Source organism: Spea bombifrons, chromosome 13, assembly GCF_027358695.1.
Source record: "Spea bombifrons isolate aSpeBom1 chromosome 13, aSpeBom1.2.pri, whole genome shotgun sequence".
Lineage (NCBI taxonomy): Eukaryota > Metazoa > Chordata > Amphibia > Anura > Pelobatidae > Spea > Spea bombifrons.
This window is the reverse complement of record NC_071099.1, coordinates 24,344,721-24,360,777: the sequence shown is the minus strand read 5'-3', so window position 1 is coordinate 24,360,777 and position 16,057 is coordinate 24,344,721. Positions and strand designations below refer to the sequence as shown.

Sequence of the window (16,057 nt, the reverse complement as noted above, 5' to 3'; positions counted from 1 at the left end):
GATCGTGGGCGAGTTGGGGAGATCCTTCAATCTCCAGTGATCAGCCAAAGGAGCTGGAAGATCAACGGATGTCTGAGCTCCATTGCAGCTCCCACATGGCCTACACACCGAGCCTGCAGCTGAGCACAAGGTGGCTCATTGAGTAACGCACACTCACTCTAACACACCCATTGACATCCACACTCACACTATACCATTCGCATTCTATCACACTTTACACCTCTCACACCTGACTCCGTTATCACACCTTATCCCTCTCACATCTCACTTCACTCTATGATCATATCGCTCACATGTCACACTCACACTATCATAGGTCTAATATCTCTCACACCTGTCTCCATCACACCTGTCTCCATCACACCTGTCTCCATCACACCTCGCTCTCTCACAGCCTTACATTACATGCATTCTTTTTTGTATAGTTTCACACAGCCACACAATCAAAAGGTGGGGGGTCACGTAACATTGTGTTACCTGACCCCACCGAGCTCCTGCCTCCATAAGTGGGCCAGTCCAGGTCAGGTTAGCCCTGTTTGAAGAATTTGAGCCTACCTGGTGGTGGGGGGGTGTTGTCTTGGCTTCAGACTCAGCTTCATATGTGACACGTTTGCGGACTTGTAACCTTTGTACAAACTGCTCTGACATTTATCTACGCTCTAAATCTAATGCTCATCGTTTAGTGAATCTGACACATAGATGCAATGTTCAAAACCAGGAGTTGTAAACATCTTTAAAAGCTTTGCACCAGAATGAATACCCCCCCATTAGCGTTTGCATTTGGCTAGGTGCCTAGATGCAGGGGTTAATCAAGATTTAAATCTGACTTATTGGTAACTTAATATTAGATTTATTCAATTGGACCAAAAATTACTCAGACGCATTTTTTTGTTTAGTTTTTTGTCTGTTTTTTCCTGCCCTTTTGGTTCGGAAGAAATTGGGAGGGCTTTTTCCCTGTCTTCCCGGTCCACTTCCCTTTCTTCGCGGATTTCGTCTGCATTATTCTGGCCTCTTGGAGAAGCCGAATAAGAAAGAAGACAGAAGAACAAGAAGAGGCTAGAGAAGAAGCAGAGCTCCAAAAAAAAGAGACAGGGACACAATCGACAGAGAAAGTATAGATACATTGAGAGAGAGTGTGAAAGAGTGTGAGAGAGTGCGAGATAAAGGGAGAGTGTGTGAGTGTATAAGAGAGCGAGAGAGAGCGAAAATACAACGAAATGCAAACGAAAATTAGGAGCTCTCTGCTTCCTTTTCATTGGGGTCCCTCCTCATTTTCGGACATTTGTAATTATATTACAATATTAATTAAAATAAGTACGAATCCAAAAGCACAAAGTCTGCTACTTATGTAACCGAGTAAGGGATATAGAAGAATAAAGTATTTTATTTACAACATTTAAATTGTAAACATCCGCCTAACTGTTTCTGGTCATACGTGTAATATTTAAGTACATATAGATGAGACCTTAGATAAGCAAAAATAGAGCAGGGAGGATAAAGACGTAGCTTAAATACCATGCGCTGACCTCATGTGTAAAAGATTAACCCTTACAAGCTTCAGAGGAGTAAGTACTGCCATGCTATGTGATGTATGACTTGGTCTATGGGGCGGAAAGGGTTAAATTGATACCGTAGCCTTGTGCAACACAAAATGTACCCAAGACTTCTGGTACGCAATTCTGCAATATATTATTCTAAAGGATCGACGGTGATTGCAACACCGAACATAATGTGCTTGCAAAAGGGTTTTTATACGAGTTTGGGAATTTTAGGTGGACAGAGAATGGTCACCTTCTCTCTCTGCAAACTTCAAATGCTTTTTTTTATGTTTAACCCCCTGTGTGCCAGAAAGACATCCCAAATCTCACATTTAAAAATTATTGCCTGTAATAATAATAATTTTTATTATTATTATTATAATTATTATTATTATTATTATAGAATATGATGGCGCTGTATAAAACAATAAATTATTATTTTTATTAATATTAATTTTATTATGATCTATTATCCTTTCAGAGTAACAAATATTATGCATGAACCTTAAATTGTTGCCAATCTTGTTTTTTTTTTACTGTTTCAAACATCATAAAAATGTAACTGTTGTCAGCTGAAAGAGTTTGCAATTCTTATCTCTCGAGCCGTCCTAAACAAACCTCTCGGTCGACTTAATTTACCTTTACTGCAATATGAAACAGAAGACCGTGACTCGTGAGCTTGTTACACTTCGTAACATTAAAAAAAGTCATTTTCTAAATAAATGTTTTACTAAATCCTTTAAAACTAGAATTACAAAACTTTGAACATTTACAGAAAAACAAAATCTGTTTACCATCCCAAAGTTCCAGCTGTAAAACCAACAATCACAACACCAGCCATGACGCCTCGTTTGCTTGCCGACGAACAAGCGATTTAAAAATCAAAAAGAGCAAAATTATTATTTTTTTATTATTATTTCCTCCAAGGAATTAATATGACCCTGAGGTTCAAATTCCAAAAAAAAAGGAACAGACAGACCCGCGCCGTCTCGCTCACCTGATCCTTTGAATTTCTTGTTGCTGGGATAAGACGTTTCTCTTCCTGCTTGCAAAACTGGGAAACGTTTGGAACTTTAATAACGCTATAAAGTTGATGTTGTTACTGTAACAGTATTGTCATCATAAACAGGTTGGGTAGTGGCGACTTGATTACAGGCGCGGCTCAGGTTGTGAAAGTAAATGTTGGGAGATGTCGTCATTTGTCCCTGTATGTTATAACCCGGCTGTAGATGCCAAAGGGTGTATGTTCTGCGGCGTAATAATAGGCCGCTTGCTGTATACAATCAACCACTTATTGAATACATGAAAGTTAATAGGAACAAAAACAACCACACAATCTAAGGCTTTTAAGTCCTTGGCCAAGTTCCCAAGACTGGGGATTCCACGCTACACCTGGTTACTTAGCTGGCAAATAGAGAGGACTAACATGTAAGAGGCAGGCTTTCATTGTTCTCTTAGAAGGACTCGTACGTGGAGCATGGGTGGGAAGTGGGAAGACAACATAAGGAGAATGAGACGCAGAATCTGTAGAACATAACAAGTAGTCTTTTAACACCTCTGTGTTGTTTTCAAGAATATGAAGCTACTGCCTAGGGGTGGTGGAGGTTTCAGTCATGTGGCAATCTCAGCCAAATGCTTCATAATCATAGGAACTTCACAGGGCTGACAACCAGTGGTCTCCTACACTTTATAGAGGTAGCCATGCATATGGGTAGGGAGAGCCCCCAGATGCATTGCAAGGAGAGGACCTGGGAAGCTAGTGGTCAGGACACACTGACCTGGGAGCCTGTTGGAGGCTCTGATTTCCATAGGTATACCTGGGAGCTCTCTGGGTGTAATCAGGAGTCGCTGGGTGAATTGCTGCCTCCCCAGATCTCCAGGTCAATTTCTTCTTTTTCAGGGCACGGGAGCAGCATTTGGCCATGCCAACTCGCCACCTACCTCTAGCCCAATTTCCTTCCATATCCCACCAACTAAAGACAGTAGCCCCTACTGGTGGATACCCTGCCATTTGTAAGGCTAGCTCCACAACTTCACAAACCCATTCCACAAGAAAATAGAGAGCTCCGGTAGCATACCTCAGGAAGTTCCCTGACATATTAGCATGGAGGTTACTCCCTTATCGCCCACTAGACCTCTGTTTAGTTACTAACAGCCCCAACTGCTGATTATCCCAACCACAGTCCCATCCATTGACGACCATGAATGCGTAACGCACACTTACCAGCGCCACCCAAACAACATGGACAGATTTGAGTGTCCCACCAAAGGAAGCCCAGAAGAACATGCAGGGTTGGGCTCTTTTGTACATTTAAACATCATAATCGCCTTTAAAATAGAAATGACCAATTACAGTTTATTCCCATTCTTTTCCCAGGTACACGCAGACCGTCTCAGCTCTCCCAACTCCAAACTTTCCTTCTGCATCCAAGTTCTCCCAGCCAGTATCTGGTTGTTCCGAATCCAGTAGCCATAATCAATCAAACCTCCTTTAATTAGCCAGACAGGTCGAAAGCATCTCCGAGACGTACTGAACTCTCAGACATCTCCATGCAGGCTCGTTTTCTGTCCAGAATCCCGGAATGTTTTCATTCCTAATTTTAAATGTCCAGATGTTTCCAAGGCCCCGTGTTCACGGATGATTTTGGATTCCCTTTGTTCCCTGCTTTCTATTAGCCCAGGCTGTGATATCACCGGTGTTGTGTCTACATAAAATAACCAAGGTTTGCAGGTGAACACCCAGTACGGAGGGTTTCACCCTATATTAATAGCCCATACATTGCTGTATCCACTATAATTCCTTATTATACCCCTATGTAAAGGCACAGATGATATCATTAACTGTTTGAGTGCTTATGGGGGGCACATTGCACCGCTCTCTTGCACTGGAAGAGTTAAGCAGTCTACGTGAAAGTTGTTTCCAGCAGGTGTTCCAGTTTCCGCATGTCCAGTTTAAGACTATTTTCTTACCTGTTATTTGATATCAGCTTCTGTTTAATCAGTTCTTTAGTAATTAGAGCTGTATTGAAGAATTCCGAATGCATTAAACCTCGAGGGATTATCCCATAAAGCACTGAATGGAGCCATTAACCTCCTCGCATAGCAATCGACTTTGGTTCCCTATGTATAGATCACGAGAATCTAAATATTATATAAGATTTCGTGTAAGAAAAGCTCAAATTGGACAAGGACAGTAGTACGTCTCAAACAAAACCTCATGTACTATACAAAAAAAGAGATTCATAAAGTCAGGAGGGATGCTCATGCATCTGGGATGTGAAAGGGTTAAAGGCAGAGGATGGACAGAATGGGAGAGGACTATGTGCCGGACCCTGATCACGCACTCACAAGACCCTCCCCAAAAAACAGAAGGACAGGAGACATTGGGTGCTTGCAATGGCCTCCCCTCAAAAAACAAAGGCATTGGATACCCACAAGGACCCCACTGGGAAAAAAGAAAAGTAGGAGGCATTGGACACTCGCAAGGACCCCCCTAAAAAAAGAAGTCGAGGAGGCATTGGACACCCACAAGGACCCCCCCTCAAAAAAGAAGAAGAGGAGCCATTGGACACCTACAAGGACCCCACTAAAAAAAGAAGAGGAGGACCCATTGGAAGTGTATTAGACACTCATAAGACCCTCACAAGAAAACAAAATGGGAGGAGATATTGGCTGCTTGCAATGGCCACCCCAAAAATGTGCCACTCACAAGCCCCCCCAAATAAAAACAGAAGAGAAGGAGGAATTGGACCCCAAAAGATACATTTTTAGTTTGGTGGGCCTTTCCCCTCCTGAAGAACCCAGCTCAAGCCCATTTGACTCAATGAGTCCTTCAATAATACCAGTTGGGTTTAATAATAAAAACATTCAATAAATAGAACAATATTTTCCAAGAGCAGCAACAGCGCAAAAATCGGAATCTTGTCTCACTTCAAAAGCAGAATAAAATAAATATAGCTTCCTGACAAATGCAGATTTCTGGATCATCTCCATGAAAAAGAAAAAAAAAAGAGATATTTATAGAGACGCTTCTATGGTTCTTCTTGTTGTACCAAATAAATCTTCTAAAATAACCCCCTCCCCCCCAAAAAATAAAAACCAAACACAAGTTTTAACTTTCAAAGAAATGTTATAAAAAAAAAAAAAGGAATCCAGTTCGTGACCTCATGCTTCCTACAAATAACGGAAGTTTGAGATGTCTTGATTTTTGGTGCAGGAAGCTCTGGAGAAAACAGAAAGCAGATGGACAGCCCGCTGGAGTTTTATAATAACATTGAAATCAGACTGAAGATGTCACCGAGCATCCTCAGGAAAGCAAAGGAGAAACACAAACCAGCGAGCTTTTTTAAATAGAGTCCGAGAAATAGATTGAAAGGAAATCGATCCTTGTGTCCATGTCAGGGCCAAACTGTGGACGTTCTGAGACATCTTCCCGTAAATAAACCCTTAAACGGCTCCATCAGAGTTTTAAAAAAAAAAAAAAAATTCTGTAAAATGAGATCTCAAAAGGACACAATATTTATCTTTGACCAGAATATCACAAACTGTAATCACTGTTTTTACCTCTTTCTGCCCCAAACCCTTGTGTTCTTCTATCCTCCCCCTGATATAGCTTTCTTCTAGAACCTTAGAACGCTTTTTAGACAGTTTCATTGCATTAGATAACTTTTGGAACTAAGTTAGAAATGCCAAAAAATTCATAATTTTTCCGGTACTGGCTGAAAATTTGGAATATAGAGATGGACCCAAACAGACCCTCTAACTCAGCCCTAGAACCCACGTGGTTCTCCGTCTTAAGAACAGCCTTCAAGGTGTGTATCAAGTCAACAAACCTCGGAAATTTTAGAGATTGTGGATCCCTTCCCAATAATTGATATCAATGTATAATTAGATCACATGATCTCATGTTGCTTTCTGGTGACAAGAGCCTTCTGCGCCCACAGAAATGGCCTCTTATAATCCACAATTACCAGGAAAACCTCAAGTAGGTCTCCTACTTTATTATGTTCCTCGGAATTCACTCTTAATAGAACTTGAAAAACCAGAACTTAAGGGCTCAGGCGTGTGGCTGCTTAGCTAATGAAACCTCAAACTCGCAGTCGATACTTTGGATAACCCAAGATGGCCTTAGATAAAATGAGCTGCCTCTCCCATGCACACATGCTTTGGCCAGGTTACCGCTTCATGCGTTTCCCTTTTCATCGTCAGCATAAATAAAGGCTCTTTGATCCGTCATTTGTGCCAGAATGAAAAAGGTTCGTGCAATGAGTCAGATGTTATAGGGGGAACCACCTATAAACAACTCAGAATGTCTTGGGAATGCCACATATTCTTAATAATAGATTAAAAATGTTTAGTTTTGGGGTTTTAAACATAAAAAATCTAAATCACGACATCTATGATTCTGTTCTGAGTTGGCCCGATAAAATGTATCAACTTTGACTCAAGAGGTTAGAAAGTCACATTAAAAATTCATGGTAAAGCTCCACCCATAGCCACACCCCTAACCACACCCCATGAAACAAAAGTGCCCAACCTTGCCCGATTGAAGGGATGAAAGGACTACTACTTAAAATTCTGTATTATAATTGTGTAGGATGTAGGTTTGCTACATTCTGGACGTCCTAACCTAAAGGGTTAAAATGCAGTCTACGTGGAAGTGTATTATATTAAAAAATCTTTAAGACTGCTTTTTTTTACTGTCGATCAATTTTTATGCAACCATCTCGTCTAAGACTATAAATAATTTAAAATAATATTTTTTTTCTTTTAAAAATTCTAAAAATTTTTATATTAAAATATTCTGTTCAGAACTACTCTTATCCGATAAAAGAGGCGATAAAAAAAACTATTTTGTTTTTTATTTCATCCGCTTTTGTAACATTGTTTATACAGATACAAAGTATAATCCGAGCTTTTTAAAGAAAAAAAAAAGGGAAATGTGACATCGTTGGCATTGGCGTGTGACTTAACGATCTTGTTGACATGGCAACGCATGCCATTATGTTAACGTTAACAGCCATGGACATCCCAGCTCCACATGGCTCACAAGATACAAATATTTATTGAGAACAACTGTTGCCTGACTTGTATGATAATGCGCAGGAAATCCTGGCCCTAAATTTCGTATCCAAGCGTTCCAAAGGAAAAACATCCACGGTGACAGACGTTTTACGTAAATGTGCATGTGTTTCGTCAATTTAACCTCACCAACTGCTCCCGTTCCTCTAATCAGATCCGAGGTTTCCCCCTCTTTAATTACATAACGGCACAAACAAGATGACAGCGTTTAGATGGAATCTCTGTCTAAGGTCTCTTGTGGTCATTGCCGGAGAAGAAACCGCCGAAACAATGGAATTCCTTTACAGATAGGAAGTTAAGATGGTTAATTTATACCCCCGAGTAAAGCGAACGCAATTCAAACAAAGTGCCAAATTAGGAAAGCGGTTTTGACATATGGCAAATAAATATATGGCTGTAAAGTAGATGTTAGGATGTACAATGGAGACATCTCTAGGTTCTAAGGAGGGCATCACAGTATGTTCTTCTCGGAGAGGCTAACGGGGCAGGGGAGCAGGTGGCTCATGGGCTACTCAAAGACTTTGGTCCACTACCCAACGCCATTTTGATGTGTGGACCTGAAATTTTACATATGGTCTTGAGGAGCACTTCACCTCAAGGAACCTTCTAGATGAACGCCAAAGTAAAGCGGAAGTAGCGTGAAAACTTGAGCTCTAGAAGGTCACTGATGAGACACACTTTTTATTCAATAAATGTTCAACCAAACTCATCTCCAGCATGGTAAGTAGCTAGATCAGGGGTGTCCAGCCCGCTGCCCTCCAGCTGCTGCAGGACTACATCTCCCACAATGCTCTTTCAGCTAAGGGGCTGGCTGAGGAGTATGGAGCTGGAGGGCCGCAGGTTGGACATCCCTGAGCTAGATGTTAGGGACAGGGGCAAACGCATATGGGGGGTGGACACCATGAACATTTAAAGAGACCTCTCAGATATCATATGTATTAAAGCGCACAAGCGTCCCTTTAAAGTTTCTCAGCCAGATACTCCTAAAATATGAAATTCCAGCAATTTATATATTTATTTATTTATAGCAAAATAATACCCACATCTGCCCCCATTTACTCTTTTATGTTCCTTTAAACGCCATGGTCATTTCGTTGGTGTGATGTCATCATCCCACTGTTTTTTTTTTTTGTTGTTTTTTTTTCTTTAAAAGTTTTTAACTGTAATTTAAATGCAAAAATCCTGTCCTGAAATCGCTGTCTCTTCAGTGTTTGGAAAACACAATGTTTCACACAATATGTTCACTCAAAACACCGAGATGACACATTCGATGGAAAGCAGCTCAGCCGTTCGCGATGTCAGAGATGAACCATTTGTATGTAGATGAGACAGCCGATAAGTAGATACTTTTCATGGCATTCGAAAAGAGTCATAGTGGATCCAGACGCAACCGCTTATTACTGGTTTGACTGGTTTCAAAAGCAATTGTAATGCCAAAGGGTGGGTATACAACGTAAAAAAAAGGGTGGAGGAGGCTAACCTCCGATGGTGAAGTTGGCAAAAGGACCTTTTACAATAATAATAATATGATTGTGGGGCATGGAATTCTGGACAAGGTGGGCTATTTTTGTTAAAGCGACATTAAACTAAGAAAAAATATTTAATGTCACTTGAAGAACAATTATGGATTAATCAATATGGACGTTCCATTGGTTGACCCAAAACAAGTTATAAGTTTACAACACGACTTTTACAACTGCTCCAACTGATCTCTGCCGACGTTAGACCACCAAGTAGCCGCAAATCCTACCACATCAGGATGGGCTAGGCCACCAAACCGAAGTTCTAGCTACAAAGTCTATACAATCATGTAGATAGGAGTAGGAATCGGCCGCGTTTCACCCAGGCAGCTGCTTGGTAAGTAAATCCTCGTGGAAAGAGAAGGTTTGAAGGAAGAAAACATAATAGAGGCAGAAATTTTATCAGCATGAAAAGGAATTGTTGATCGATACAGAGAGTTTTTGAATGGTCCTCAAAACACAAGAACACGTTTCTCAGAAGGATCTATTTTCTTCAGACAATGAGGAGTTCCCCGGTGGTCATATGGATGCTTCCTTGAAGGAAAGAAGGGTATCTGAGTGCAGATTGCCTTCCAAAGGAGCTCAAACAGAACAGAACCCCACTTTTAGTTTGGTTCCTTACAAATGAGATTCAAAGTTGACTACACTTTGCTACGTGGGAGACCTTGAGGTCCATCTAGACAACATGTCCACCTGTACCACTTAGCTGGGATCTCTCAAGGATAGAAATCCAGCATAAACATATCATAAGTTCTAGAATTCCCATTAGAACCCAAATTAACCAATTCACATCTAGAGCATTAGGTAAAATTCTTTCAACTTCCCTGTTCAGTTGAGTTAGAAAGCCAGAAGAACTGCATGAACTTCTCATAATATACAAACTTTTGGGGTTTTATACCATTTTCTATACAACCGTATCGTTTTATGGAACTGTAGTAGCTTTAGGCAGGAGACGAAGCAGTGTTTTCATTTGGACTCTCAAATACTCCCTATAATTAGCACTCCTACATAATAGTTCTGTGTTCTTTGGCACGAATTTCAAATACAGCGATATCCCTATCTGCCACCGAAAACACGGCTCTGTCCTCTTGCCAATCTTTTCAAGACAAATTTCCACTACCTTCTAAATGCCTGTTTTTGAGCAACGTTTGGCTCTTATCTCCGTCTCTGTGTTACTGGGCCGCCCAACGCACAAGGACACTGTAACCCATTGACACAAAGTAACGAACCAAGATATTACAATCAAAGGTGTGGGGGGGGGGGTAGGCATATCTCCGAAGCCCGTTTGTGTACGGCAGCGATATTGCAACAACCTAAATATTATCAGGCTGCACCCACACTTTCCAGCTTGGATGAGGTCCAACCTTATGGGAATATCAAGTGACACATACACCGAAAGATGAAAAGACAGCTTGCGCTCGGCAGAGTTATCTGAACAATGTTTTCCCGACCTCGAGGGAATTGGCTGCTGCGTCTGAATAAAGGGATCTTAGCAGCTGGTGGATTCATGATGGAGGTACAGAAAGATCATGTTATACATAGTTTTTGGTAACACAACCGAATGTATATGAATCAGGGGTTAATCTGAGCAAAAATGGTTGATATTAGCGGTTCTGACTCATTTTGTCCCAATAAACTCCCTTTATCTGCAGACCTGGAGCCGCCGTTGCTGTCAGTCATGTGATATTTCAGGTGACTTTCCCGGCTCAAACACCACACTGAGCTGATGCTTTACGGCAATGCTAATGAAGTCCCTTCCTCCATAGACTTTTAATAGTCAGAGGGTCCAGCTGGGTGATTAAGACTGAGCCATTCTATTGTTTCCCACAGGCGGTATGATAAAGAACGCATTCTAATGGCTAATATACAGCTGCCTGAAAATATTATATTACTACAAACTAGTAAATATTCTTAAATATTCATCTCATTTGGAAACAGAATTAGTCAACTGTGTACAGGAAGGGTGGTTAACATGGACATCCACGCAGTCATGCTAACACCATAACTGAAGGCGGATAGTGAAGCATTTTGACTCGATTAAGGGACACCCCCCATGGATTCAATCTACCCTTTCAATTCTACCTGTAATTTCTGTAGGTCCAATATTTACACCCAAGTTCTAAATCAGAGATTGTCCAGTATTGGGAGAGCCTTGTTTGCTTCTGTCCTACGTGGGAAGATATGGAGCGTAACAATCACGCTTCTAACGGAGATAAGGAATAGGAGATTAATCCAATAACTCTTCCATGATAAGGAAACATCTCTCAATCAAACCCATGATTGTTATTGGGGTCAATCCCTCTATTTGGACTATTGATTGATTTTGGGATGTTGACATTTCACAAAATAGGTAAACCCAATGGGGTGGAATAACTGTGCGTATCTTTTTGTATCTATTAACTATTGAAAGCCTGCCGACCTGAATGGCTTGGGGATTTGTTGACCGTTAGCTACCAAATGAGCAAAACAATGAGTGTTTTATACACTAAGGGTTGCTAGACCGGGATTACCGAGAGAGTGGTAGTAGATAAGTGGAACACCCTCCCGGCAGAGGTGGTAGATGATAATACAGTGAGGGAGCTTAAGCATACGTGCCATAGAAATTTCAATTCTGAACATAAAATGACGCCAAGGACTGTGTAATGAAGGATTAGCCATGAAAAGCTGGTTATGCAGCTCTGACAACTCATAGAAGCCAAAGGGATTAAATGATTAATATATTTACATACAGATACACAACTACGCATCAAAAACATTGTGTTACAAATATAAGGCTTCCACTAAGACAAAACATTATTTTATTTTAAGCAAATAATCCTTAGCAGATCAGTCATTTTATTCTCTCCTCTGAAGGGTTAAAACACCAAAGAAACTTTAAAGAAACTTTTTTATTACTACTTTCATGTCACATGAATGACAATTAGGAGTTTATTCCTCTTCCGAAAGGGTTAGTTACAAAAGTGTTAACTGCTGACGACCCGGTGGAACTGCAGCTTTAAATAGCCCCTGGGCTGGCTTTGTGATCTTTGCTGAGATTTGCGCCCCTTGTGAAGGGACCCTGGGGTGGACGCTAAATGTTTTAATGGAGCTGCTAGTAAATCCAGACCAGAATTTCCACTTTTTTAGCCCACTTGGGCTCGTCGAGAAGGGGTTTAAAAGCTCGCTTTTCTTTCCGCTACCCATCATGAAGACCCGCGCTGCTGAGGACGCTTTGCTAGACTGCGTTAGTCTATTGGCAAGAGACACCTTTACTAAGGAAATCTCTTATTTATTCTTAATAAAAACATTAAGTGGTCAGTTAAGTGATTTTTACCCAGGAACACTATTTTTTGCTAATAATCCTAAATAAAGCCTCCAGTTCTAAGCGGCGTTTTGTCACACTATATGTATTATACACAGTATTTTTATCAATACCGATATAAATATAATCTTTAGATTGCATACATTATATAAAGATGTATTGATACATTAGAGCCACGATCATGGGAATTAACTAGAAATATTTAGTCTTTCCCCTAGACTCACCCTACTGTCCGCTGTGCCGCAAAGACATGGCGATTCGCAGAACATCTAATTATATATCCATGGTCTGACCGGCGGATGTCTGGATCATGCCTTCAGGGGCCGTCGGCCGAGCTCACGGTTAATAAATTCCAATTAATACCGCTTCTTACTTATGTTAACCACCAAAGGTGTGATGGCACATCTTACAGGGAGCGAAGAAAGCACGTTTCTAAACAGGAATGTCATCGGCCGTGAAAGAAAACAAAAAAAAAAAGCAAATGTTTACTCGCGTGTCTCGGATTGCAAAGCCTGAAATGCAAGATAAAAAAGACCTTTTGTGCTACAAAATGTCAAGTAAGAGAAAAATACTGGTTTGCTTGGGGCTGGATTTAAGTTTCAACAGCGCGAAGACACAGATGAACCCAAAAACTCAAAAGAAATTAAAAAATAAGATAAAATAAAAGTGGTTTGAGGGTAGGCTTAGAAATATCCAGGAGGCACATGGGCCAAAAGGTGGTGGAGCATTCGAAAAATGGTAAAAACGAGAAAAGCCATTAAGACAGACTCAATGAACCGATATATGTGTGTTCCAAAATGGAGTAGAGAACAACAAGAGGATTGTCACTTGGGACTTTAGTAAATTTGATAGGGAAGGACCCCCCCAATGAGAAGGCCACGAGTTGACATGTCCAAAGGCATTGAATTGAATGGTGACACGACTCAACTGAGTGACAATTAACAAACCATAGGTACACCCAAAACGTGCGCACAAGTTGGCAGCCAAGACTCAAAGATTATTGAAGCTCGTACATTTCCATGTTCCTATCCTGAAACCCGTGCCTTTCTTTGAGTTAGGACTTTACCGACGGCTAAAGGAATTTCTCAGCCTCCAAGGCCGAGACTCTATCCTCCTAATATAAATTTCTTTTTTATGTATGTTATAAGAACGTATTCTTCACTTTCTACGATTACCCTCATCCCCTCCATTTTCTTCTAACATAACACATACATAAAGGCGTTTCAGGAGTTAATGCACCAAGAGTGATGGCATCCAGCAGTGATGGCATGTCGGTGTGCCCCTAACATGCATTCGTCCCGCAAAAAACCGCGTCCCTTCCCTTCTATAAGACAAAGCAAACTTCATGCCAAAAATGTCCACAATGTATGAGGAAAGGACACAGAAGCCTAAAAAAAGTTGACCAAGTAAAGGACATTTTCGGCCACAAATGGACGATGGCCGACAAAGTTTTTTTAAGAAGAAAAGCGAGTATTTTACGTGCTGCTTCTGATAAGAATTCAAGTCTCGCTCACCTTGCTCTCCTTCTGCAGCCTCTTTCTTCCGCACCCACCGAGCAAATAATCTAACTTGTTAGTAGGAGTTAGGAAAGAGGAATTTTGGTTAAATATTTACCCTTGTTCCTCGGAATAATCTGACCCTGAAGATCTGCGTACAAAGCGATTGGCATCTAGATCACAGATAGTCAGAGTTAACTCCAATTACCTTTTATTTGGGGCTTTTTTTTTTTTTTTAGGCCTAAATCTAATTATTTCAGCCGACGTAAAAGCTCGGCCTTTGTGCCCAAAAAATGTTTTTACACCGAACAATCTTTTTGAAGGTGTGTAAGATATTCATATATATATATATATATATATATATATATATATATATATATATATAGGATCTGACCTAAATTATTTGATAAAAATACAATAAAAATCCAGTTTTGGTGAGTTTGTCTTATTTTGGGAGTTTTTTTTTTTTTCTAATTTAACACGTACTGCTGTAAAAAAAATGTCTGGAAATGGATAAATTTTGCCACAAAAATGGTTTGTATACATTAAAAAATAAATATAAAAGGTTTCTTTCAGGACTCCAAGCAACTTACAGTGGTCACCGTTGGCAACCCTAGAGTGCTGGAAGCCATTTTGTAGGCCAGGCCTGCCTGGTAGAAAAGTTTATACTGTGTTTTGTTCGACTTTTCTCTTGTTACTGTCCTTTCTTTCTGTGCTTTCATTGCATAATAATAAAACGATGACTAGCGAGCAATTACGATTTTACATGTCAGTAAAATACTTCAGGAACAAAGAAATGTAGGACACAAAGCGTACACAAGTCCTCCATCAACCCACTCAGACAATTTTACATATATCGCTATATATATAATGAATTTAAGGAACATTTCACAAAAAAGACTGCAGAAAAGCCACAGCTGTTGGAATTGGTGTAAAAAAAAGATTTTGTAGAAAATATACTGGAACATTTAAAAAAAAAAAAAAGATAGATATTGTTAAGCGGTTGCTATGGAGAAAGCATTAGGGCCTTGATTTTATCCTGTAGACTAAAAATACGTTTTTCTGATTAAATTACTCAAAACTAGCATTGATTTTAAACCAGAAGATCGTTAAATCAATATGGTGGTAGAAGCTGATAAAAGAAAGGAGCCTTAAAATATGGGGGGGGGGGTAAAAAATGTTTTTTAATCATTTGTAGGGGTAATTCTACTGGAAATATATACAGTATCAGCAGATGTGGGAAAACAAGTGACAGCTGAAAGGTAGTGGAGTAGGGGCACAGGTAGGTGGTGGTAAAGGGGCAGGAAGAAGGGAAAAACTGTGCAGGTAATGGACCAACCCCTCACCCTCACCTGGAAATTAAAATGATCATCTGCCACAACAAGAGACTCCATGGCAATTTCATGGATATTGGGTAATTCTACAAAATTAACCATAAATGACTATGGATTCTACATCTTGACTGCCCTTACTGTAAAGACCGTATGTGTCCTGTAGACATAAGGCATGTAAACTTAGCCCTAAAAAACAGTGGATTCTACATCTTGACTGTCCTTACTGTAAAGACCTGTTGTGTCCTGTAGACATAAGTCATGTAAACTTAGCCCTAAAAAAGAGTGGATTCTACACATTGACTGCCCTTACTGTACAGACTTGTTGTGTCTTGGATAAAAGGCATGCAGAATTAACCCTAAAAGACTGTGGATTCTACATCTTGACTGTCCTTACTGTAAAGACCTCTTGTGTCCTGTAGACATAAGTCATGTAAACTTAGCCCTAAAAGACAGTGGATTCCACACCTTGACTGCCCTTACTGTAAAGCCTTTTGGTGTCTTGGACAAAAGGCATGCAGACTTAACCCTAAAAGACCTTTTGTGTCCTGTAGACATAAGTCATGTTAACTTAGCCCTAAAAGACAGTGGATTCTACATCTTGACTGCCCTTACTGTAAAGACCTTTTGTGTACTGTAGATATAAGTCATGTAACCTTAGCCCTAAAATACAGTGGATTCTACATCTTGACTGCCCTTACTGTAAAGACTTTTTGTGTCCTGTGGACAAGGCATAAGTACAGCATAACTGTGTATAAAGTCCTTTCCAGAATATTGACCTTGAATAGAC

The 16,057-nt window shown here is 40.3% G+C and overlaps 1 protein-coding gene across 1 annotated transcript in view; it reads right to left on the bottom strand.

The window, feature by feature from the left end:
- KCNJ16 (potassium inwardly rectifying channel subfamily J member 16) overlaps positions 1–14,003 on the bottom strand; it is a 19,963-nt gene extending 5,960 nt beyond the window's left edge. Inside the window, exon 1 of the mRNA XM_053453970.1 lies at positions 13,955–14,003. The gene's annotated coding sequence lies outside the window, so the exon portion shown is untranslated. The remainder of the gene's footprint in view (positions 1–13,954) is intronic.
- Positions 14,004–16,057: the final 2,054 nt, after the last annotated feature.